The sequence below is a fragment of the Dama dama genome, chromosome 30 (assembly GCF_033118175.1).
Source record: "Dama dama isolate Ldn47 chromosome 30, ASM3311817v1, whole genome shotgun sequence".
NCBI classification, from domain to species: domain Eukaryota; kingdom Metazoa; phylum Chordata; class Mammalia; order Artiodactyla; family Cervidae; genus Dama; species Dama dama.
In genome coordinates this window covers 15001026-15009179 of record NC_083710.1, presented here as the reverse complement: position 1 = coordinate 15009179, position 8154 = coordinate 15001026, and positions in this window count along the sequence as shown.

Here is an 8154-nt window from a genome sequence, read left to right as displayed (position 1 = left end):
ATCTAAATGTTTGCACTGGCTGTTTAAACATTTAATTTGTTAGAATGGAAGTTCCACCACAGAAGAAGCATATTAATTAAACTTGGGCCTCAGCAACCTGAGTCAGTCCCACACAGAGCGTGACAAACCCGGACAGCTAGAGCCAGTGTGCGCTGATTTCTCATTCTCCAAATGAACACGTTGCTTCTTTAAACCCTGCAGACATTAGTGACTTTTAATGAATTATTCTGTCTTTCTGAGGCTACTTTTAGATGATGCTGTAGGATAATGTTAGTCTAGGAAACAACTTTGCTAATTAAGTTTCAGGGAAGTTGTCACTCATAGATAATTGATTAAAGTGGTTACATGGATGATCTGTTGCGTGACTTTACACCAAAAAAATAGAAAAATGTAAAGGAGATTCAAAACAAAACCTCCAAAGATCAGCTTATCAAAAAGGAAGACTATCACCACAACCACGACCATCATCTGCATCATCGTTTTACCACCATCATCATCACTGTCTCGGTCACTATCTTCATCATCACATTACCATGATCACCATCACTAGCACCGTCACAATTGTTATCTTCACCATCATCACCATCGTCATCAACACCAACCTTGTCACACCCTGCAGGGCTTGTGGGATCTTAGTTCCCTGACCAGGGATTGAATCCAAGCCCTTGGCAGTGAAAGCACAGAGTCTCAACCACAGGACCACCAGGGAATTTCCCCATCACCACATGTTTTGAAGCAGAGGACTCTACCAACTTAAATTTTCTTATCTGGTCCTTGTTCTGCCACGGATTGGTAACACAATGCTAGTTTGTAAAATGAGGACATTTTTGTTAGTTACAGTAAAGCTAAGCTGTTGTAACAAAGAAGCCCCAGATACCATGATTTAAATAAGATAACTTATTTCTTCATGAGAGGTAACCCAGTTGAAGGTTGTGCACACATTCCTATATTCAAAATGGATAACCAACAAAGACCTCTTGTATAGCACATGGAACTCAATGTTATGTGCCAGCCTGGATGGGAGAGGGGTTAGGGGGAGAATGGATACATGTATATGTATGGCTGAGTTCCTTGCTGTTCATCTGAAACTACCACAATATTTTTAATTGGCTATAGCCCGACACAAAATGTTTTTGGTGTTAACATAAATTTAAAAAAGAAGTAGCCCAGTTGTTTCAGGCTGACAGGAGAACATTTGACTCCTTCCTTAAAACCCTTGATAGCTCCCACTGCCTGCAGAACTAAATTCAGGGTCCTTTGCAACCTGACCCCAACCTGCAGTTCTGATCTCCCCAGTCTTTGGCTTCCTACATCCAGCTTTGTCTTTGCTATGCTGTCCCTTCTGCCTGGAATCCCCCTTTCATCTTCCTCTATTGGTGCTCCGTTCATTCTTCACGGCCCAGCTCAAATGCTGTCTCCTTGATGAAGCTTTATGCTTTGCCTCCCCTGCCACTGCCATCCTGTTAAAACACTCCTTGGTTCTTCCCCTGCCTTCTGATAACTTTCTCTCTTTGGTAGCATCTAATTCCATTTGCTTTATAACTAAGTGAGTTATTTATACAAATGGGCTTGATGTTCCTGGAGGCAACAGACCGCATACCATCTATCTTTCTTCCCCAACTCCTCTCTCCTTCCTTGTCTTGACCAACAGCCAGCATTGTTCTTTGCCCACAAACGTATGTTGGACTGGATGGAGTAAAATGTTGTTACTGAACGGGAAAACTCAGTCATCAAAACAGCAACCGCTTGCTTAACTCAAGGGGCCAATTAAGCAATGGGTTATTCATTGGAAAATTCGAGATGTGGATCAAAACAGTTCCAATTAGACTCACATCCTGTGCTAGACCAAGAATAGCACACAGAAATACTCCTTGGGCCCTACATCCAGGCGGAAGATGCTTCATTTGTGCTCATTAGGAGGGAGGATTTTCCTGAGACCGCCATGATTTTTCTTAAAACCTCTGTCCATGAACCATGTGAAAAAAATAGTTTAAACGTGTATATGTGCATGGATGCTGTATAACACATGCTTTAAATCTCTCTCTACCTGTGGCATTTCTGCGTCCATCCTCCCCCCCATAGACGCTAAGAACTAATTGCCTGAGGGAGTTTCATTTCAAGTAGGAAGCCGGCTCAGGGGATCGCAGAGCTTTGAGACGCGCCATGAGTTGGCTGTGCAGTTGGGAAAACTCAGCTCCTTTCCCCAGACCTCAAGCTTCTCATTTGTAAACGGAACTGCTGCAGTTTCCCTGCTTCTCACAGGGTTATTTGCACAGCTGATGGCAGCTTATTATGGAAGCGCTTTGAGAAGATGGCATGGATTCCTGTTGAGTACTGTTGGGAGGCCAACCTCCAGGCTTATGAAAATGGATATTAAAACCATGCATCTGCTTGTTCCAGTCACTGGGTGCACAAGAAAAGTCCCTTAGTTGTATTTATAACACTGCAGTTTTTTTTTCTTAAGAAAGAAATTAAATTTGCTTTTTCAAATTTTACAAATACAACCGCGAGTTCATCTGCTTGAGTGCATTTCCAATCATAATTTGGATAATGTCAGGACTGCAATAAAACTTACAAAATAGAGCCAGGGTAGGAAAGGAGAAAGCAGAAGGGGAAGATTCTGACAACTCTGCCTTTCTGCCTGGCAATTCTCCTTTTATTTCCCCTCTCTGCCTTTCAGTCTCCCAGAACATGTAAACCTTTCTGCTCCTCTTGGTTGAAATGAATCTGGCCAGGTGGCATTAATGCTTGTAAAAGTAAATGGAAACCGCACAGATGACTGTAGAGTCTGTCATGTAGTTCAGGAGTTTTCAATTCTTTGTAACCGTCATCTGACAGCTCGTCTATGATTGGAACTCACCTCGCTCAGAATGGTAAGCTGAAGACATCTGAGTTTGTTGCTGCCTCCTTTCTCTCCTGCCCACCCTTTCCCACTTGATTCATTTATTCCAGCACGAGTGTGTGCCAGACTCTACTCCTATGCAGTCCTATATACAGCAAAAACTTAAATATGAACAGGGCCAGTCTCTGCCCATAAGAAAGCCAATTTTGGTGTACTACCAGTTTTCAGGAAAGCGGGGCTGAAGGCCAAGAATTAACCTGCAATGGTGCAGCTTTAAAAAAAAAAAAGTAAAATTTTATTGAAGTAGAGTTGATTTACAATGTTGTGTTAATTTCTGGTATACGGCAAAGAGATTCAGTTATACATATATGTGTATACTTTTTCATATTCTTTTCCATTATGGTTTATCACCGTGTTGAATAAGTTCCCTGTCCTCTACAGAAGGACCTCGTTTATAATGGTGCCATTTTTATAGTGGGAGGAGTTTGGGCACTCATAGCCTATGGCTTACATCGCTTGTGCATAAGACAGCACTTGATTGTAGGAAAACATCTCATCATGTCCATATGGTGAATAGGGAGGCCTTTGGAGTGAGGTTGAATAGTCCCTCCCTCAACACACACACACACAGAGGAAGGAGCTGAGGAATAACAAGCACTTTACCTTTGTCTTCATTAGGGACCATTTGCTCGGTCTGCTCCAGCTGGCTTAGGCAAAGAGGAGAATCTGTCTCTCAGAGTCCAGAAGCAGAGATAGCAGTGGGGCACCCCGGCTGGAGTGGGGGGCTGAGGTGGGGGACTGAAACGCCCCAGGAGTCACGTCAATATGCTGCGCAGCCGCGGGGTCTCCGCTCCCCTCTGTCAGCCTGACTCACTTCTCTCCTCTCTTGGCTGCTTTCCTCACCTCACACGTGGACCCAGCATACCCACCCCTTCCCTGGTCTAGCTCAGGGTTCCAAGGCCAAATTCCCCAAATCAGTGGCTCTGACTGACCTTTAGATTGGCCTAAACCAAATTGGTCCAACCAGCATGGTCCAGTCAGCTGACCACTGTTATTTTACTTTAAAATATTTATTGATTTATTTTTGGCTGCATCAGACCCCGGTGGGGACGCACAGGCTTCTCTCTAGGTGCGGCACACAGGCACCTGGGATTTGGGTTGCCTGTGCTGTGTGGGGTCTTAGTTCCTTGATCAGGGGTCCACCCCACATTCCCTACAGTGCAGAGTGGTATCTTAACCACCGGACTGCCACGGAAGTCCCATGGTGACCCCATCTTTGGCTGAGTCTCAGAGGGGGCTGGGGAGCAGATTCTCAGAAAGAGAATGTCCAGAGGGTAGAGAAAAGGTACATCTCTGGTACAACATTTAACTTTGGATCATTTCTGAAATGATTTTTGCAGATTTTCCAGGTTCTTTGCTGTTACATTTCTCTTCTTTTCCTAATCTTAACCATACCACTGCCTGTTGGTTTGGGAAAAAACATTTCACTTTATTTCTTAATAACAACTGTGGTTTAACTAATAGTTTAACAGGTTCTGATGTAAGAAATGTAGTTTTCTCTCCTGGAACCTACAAATTAGTGGGAAAGACAGATTAAGGAAAAAGCAAACCCCATATATACACACACACACACAAAACTAAAACAACTAAACAAAATAATTACAAGTTGTGTCAAGGGAGGAAACTCTGTGTTGAGTTAGAAGAGATGCTTTGAGGAGGAGGGGAATCCATTTTAGATCCTCTTACAGGCCTGGGGCCTCCTGGATGGCTGAGTGGTAAGAACCTGTCTGTGGGTGTGGGGGACGTGGGTTTGATCCCTGGGTCAGCAAGATCCCCTGGAGAAGTAAATGGCAACCCACTCAAGTATTCTTGCTTGGAAAATCCCATGGACAGAGGAGCCTGGTGGGCTACAGTTCATGGAGTCACAAAGACTTGGACACGACTGAGTGACTAAATGTTCATGCACAGGAAGACTGCTCCCAGAAGTTGACTCCTTAGTGGAGTTTGAAGGAAATAATCATGAAAAAGGTGGTGGGAAGGATGTGCTAGAAAGTATTTTAAGCAGAGAGAGGATGACCTGCACTCAAAGATGCAAAAATCCCTGAGGAGGAAAAGAACTTAATTTGCTTTTAATTCCCAACACTCTGCATGTTCCAACTCTCCTACATGTCAGATAATTGAGAACTGGAAGGCCTTCTTTTGCAGACCATTAAGCTCTATCGCAAAAAATTAAATTATTCCATAGCAGACATATATGTACTAACTCATTTAATTCAATGAGTAAATCTTTGAATTCAACATTCAGATAGTAGCATTACATTATCATGTAAGTCTGCACCCCCGTTGAAAAAAAAATCTGGCCATGTGCTTAGAGATGGTATATGTAGAATTTGGTATTCACCGGAGAGATCTGAGCTTGGGGTTTGTCTTTGTGACTTACTAGTTGTGTAACTGTGGGCAAGTTACACAACTGCTCTGTGTATCATTGGTTTCTTCACCTTCTTCATCTCAGCCTTCATCTCTGGCTTACATAGATTTTTTTTAAAATGAGAATTACATTAAATGGGGAAATATATATAAAATGACTAGCATGACATTTGACACTCACTGCATGTTAAAAGCAACAACAACAACAACAAAAAAAGAGTTTGTTCATGTCTCCTGTGAATACAAATCAAATTCTTGCAAGCTGGTTTCTTTTCAATGCTCCCTGGAGAGTTCAGTGCATAAAATAATTATGTAATGGATACTTTGGAACACACAGAGGCCTGGGTCAGAGCATGGGAGGCTACTTCTCTTTCTGAATGCAGTGAAAGGAGGTTCACACCAGGAATTGAGAGGAGTTCCTCAAATGGATGGGATTGGAAAGAGCCAAGAAAACCATAGTCCAAACCCACCCCATGGAAAACTACTAAGTTAGAGCTGGACGAGGAAAACTCTGAGCTCGCTTCAGCAAATGCACTGAGCAGGAAGAGAGTTCTGGAGCTATCATTAGAAGCTGAATTTAGAACTGCTTTCAGACCAGGAAAGCTAGTTGCAGTTTTCTCTGTCCTCTTGCCAAGCAGCAAGTTTGGCTAAAGAACGCAGGAGGGGATGCAGATGGTATGACCGACAAAGGGCCCTTGTAAAATGTTGATGGGAAGGTAAACTGGTGCATCCACAGTGAAAATCAGTATGGAGGTTATATAAATATAGAACTGCCATAGGATCCAACAATTCCACTCCTGGGTGTATATTCAGAAAAAAATGAAAACATCACTATGAAAGGATATGTGCACCACAGTGCTCATAGCAGCACTATTTATAAAAGCAAAGGCATGGAAGCAACCCAAGAGTCTTGCAATAGACAAATGGATAAAGATGTGATATACACACATATACATATATACATACATCCATCAGTTCAGTTCAGTTGCTCAGTCGACTCTGCGACCCCATGGACTGCAGAAAGCCAGGCTTCCCTGTCCATCACCAACTCCTGGAGCTTACTCAAACTCATGTCCATAGAGTTGGTGATGCCATCCAACCATCTCAACCTCTGTCATCCCCTTCTCCTCCCATCTTCAATCTTTCCCAGCATCAGGGTCTTTTCAAATGAGTCAGTTCTTTGCATCAGGTGGCAAAAGTATTAGAGCTTCAGCTCCAGCATCAGTCCTTCCAGTGAATATTCAGGACTGATTTCCTTTAGGATGGACTGGTTGGATCTCCTTGCAGTCCACGGGACTCTCAAGAGTCTTCTCCAACACCACAGTTGAAAAGCATCTATTCTTCAGCACTCAGCTTTCTTATTAGTCCAACTCTCACATTCATACATGACTACTGGAAAAACCATAGCTTTGACTAGACAGACTTTTGCTGGCAAAGTGATGTCTCTGCTTTTCAATATGCTATCTAGGTTGGTCACAGCTTTTCTTCCAAGGAGCAAGTGTCTTTTAATTTCATGGCTGCAATTACCATCTGCAGTGATTTTGGAGGCCAAGAAAATAAAATTTGTCGTTGTTTCCACTGTTTCCCCATCTATTTGCCATGAAGTGATGGGACTGGACATGGAACAACAGACTGGTTCCAAATAGGAAAAGAAGTACATCAAGGCTGTATATGGTCACCCTGCTTATTTAACTTATATGCAGAGTACATCATGAGAAATGCTGGGCTAGAGGAAGCACAAGCTGGAATCAAGATTGCAGGGAGAAATATCAATAATCTCATATATGCAGATGACACCACCCTTATGGCAGAAAGTGAAGAGGAATTGAAAAGCCTCTTGATGAAAGTGAAAGAGGAGAGTGAAAAAGTTGGCTTAAAGCTCGACATTCAGAAAACTAAGATCATGGCATCTGGTCCCATCATTTCATGGGAAATAGATGGGGAAACAGTGGAAACAGTGTCAGACTTTTTTTGGGGCTCCAAAATCACTGCAGATGGTGATTGCAGCCATGAAATTAAAAGACACTTGCTCCTTGGAAGAAAAGCTATGACCAACCTAGATAGCATATTAAAAAGTAGAGACATTACTTTGCCAACAAATGTCCGTCTAGTCAAGGCTATGGTTTTTCTAGTGGTCATGCATGGATGTGAGAGTTGGACTGTGAAGAAAATTGAGCACCGAAGAATTGATGCATTTGAATTGTGGTGTTGGAGAAGACTCTTGAGAGTCCCTTGGACAGCAAGGAGATCCAACCAGTCCATCCTAAAGGAGATCAGTCCTGGGTGTTCATTGGAATGACTGATGTTGAAGCTGAAACTCCAATACTTTGGCTACTTCATGTAAAGAGTTGACTCATTGGAAAAGACCCTGATGCTGGGAGGGATTGGGGGCAGGAGAAGAAGGGGATGACAGAGGATGAGATGGCTGGATGGCATCACCGACTCAATGGACATGAGTTTGAGTAAACTCTGGGAGTTGGTGATGGACAGGGAGGTCTGGCATGCTGCGATTCATGGGGTCGCAAAGAGTCGGACACGACTGAGCGACTGAACTGAACTGAACTGAATGATGGGACTGGATGCCGTAATATTAGTTTTCTGAATCTTGAGTTTTTTTTTTTTTTATTAGTTGGAGGCTAATTACTTCACAACATTTCAGTGGGTTTTGTCATACATTGATATGAATCAGCCATAGATTTACATGTATTCCCAATCCCGATCCCCCCTCCCACCTCCCTCTCCATCCGATTCCTCTGGGTCTTCCCAGTGCACCAGGCCCGAGCACTTGTCTCATGCATCCCACCTGGGCTGGTGATCTGTTTCACCATAGATAGTATACATGCTGTTCTTTTGAAACATCCCACCCTCCCCTTCTCCCACAGAGT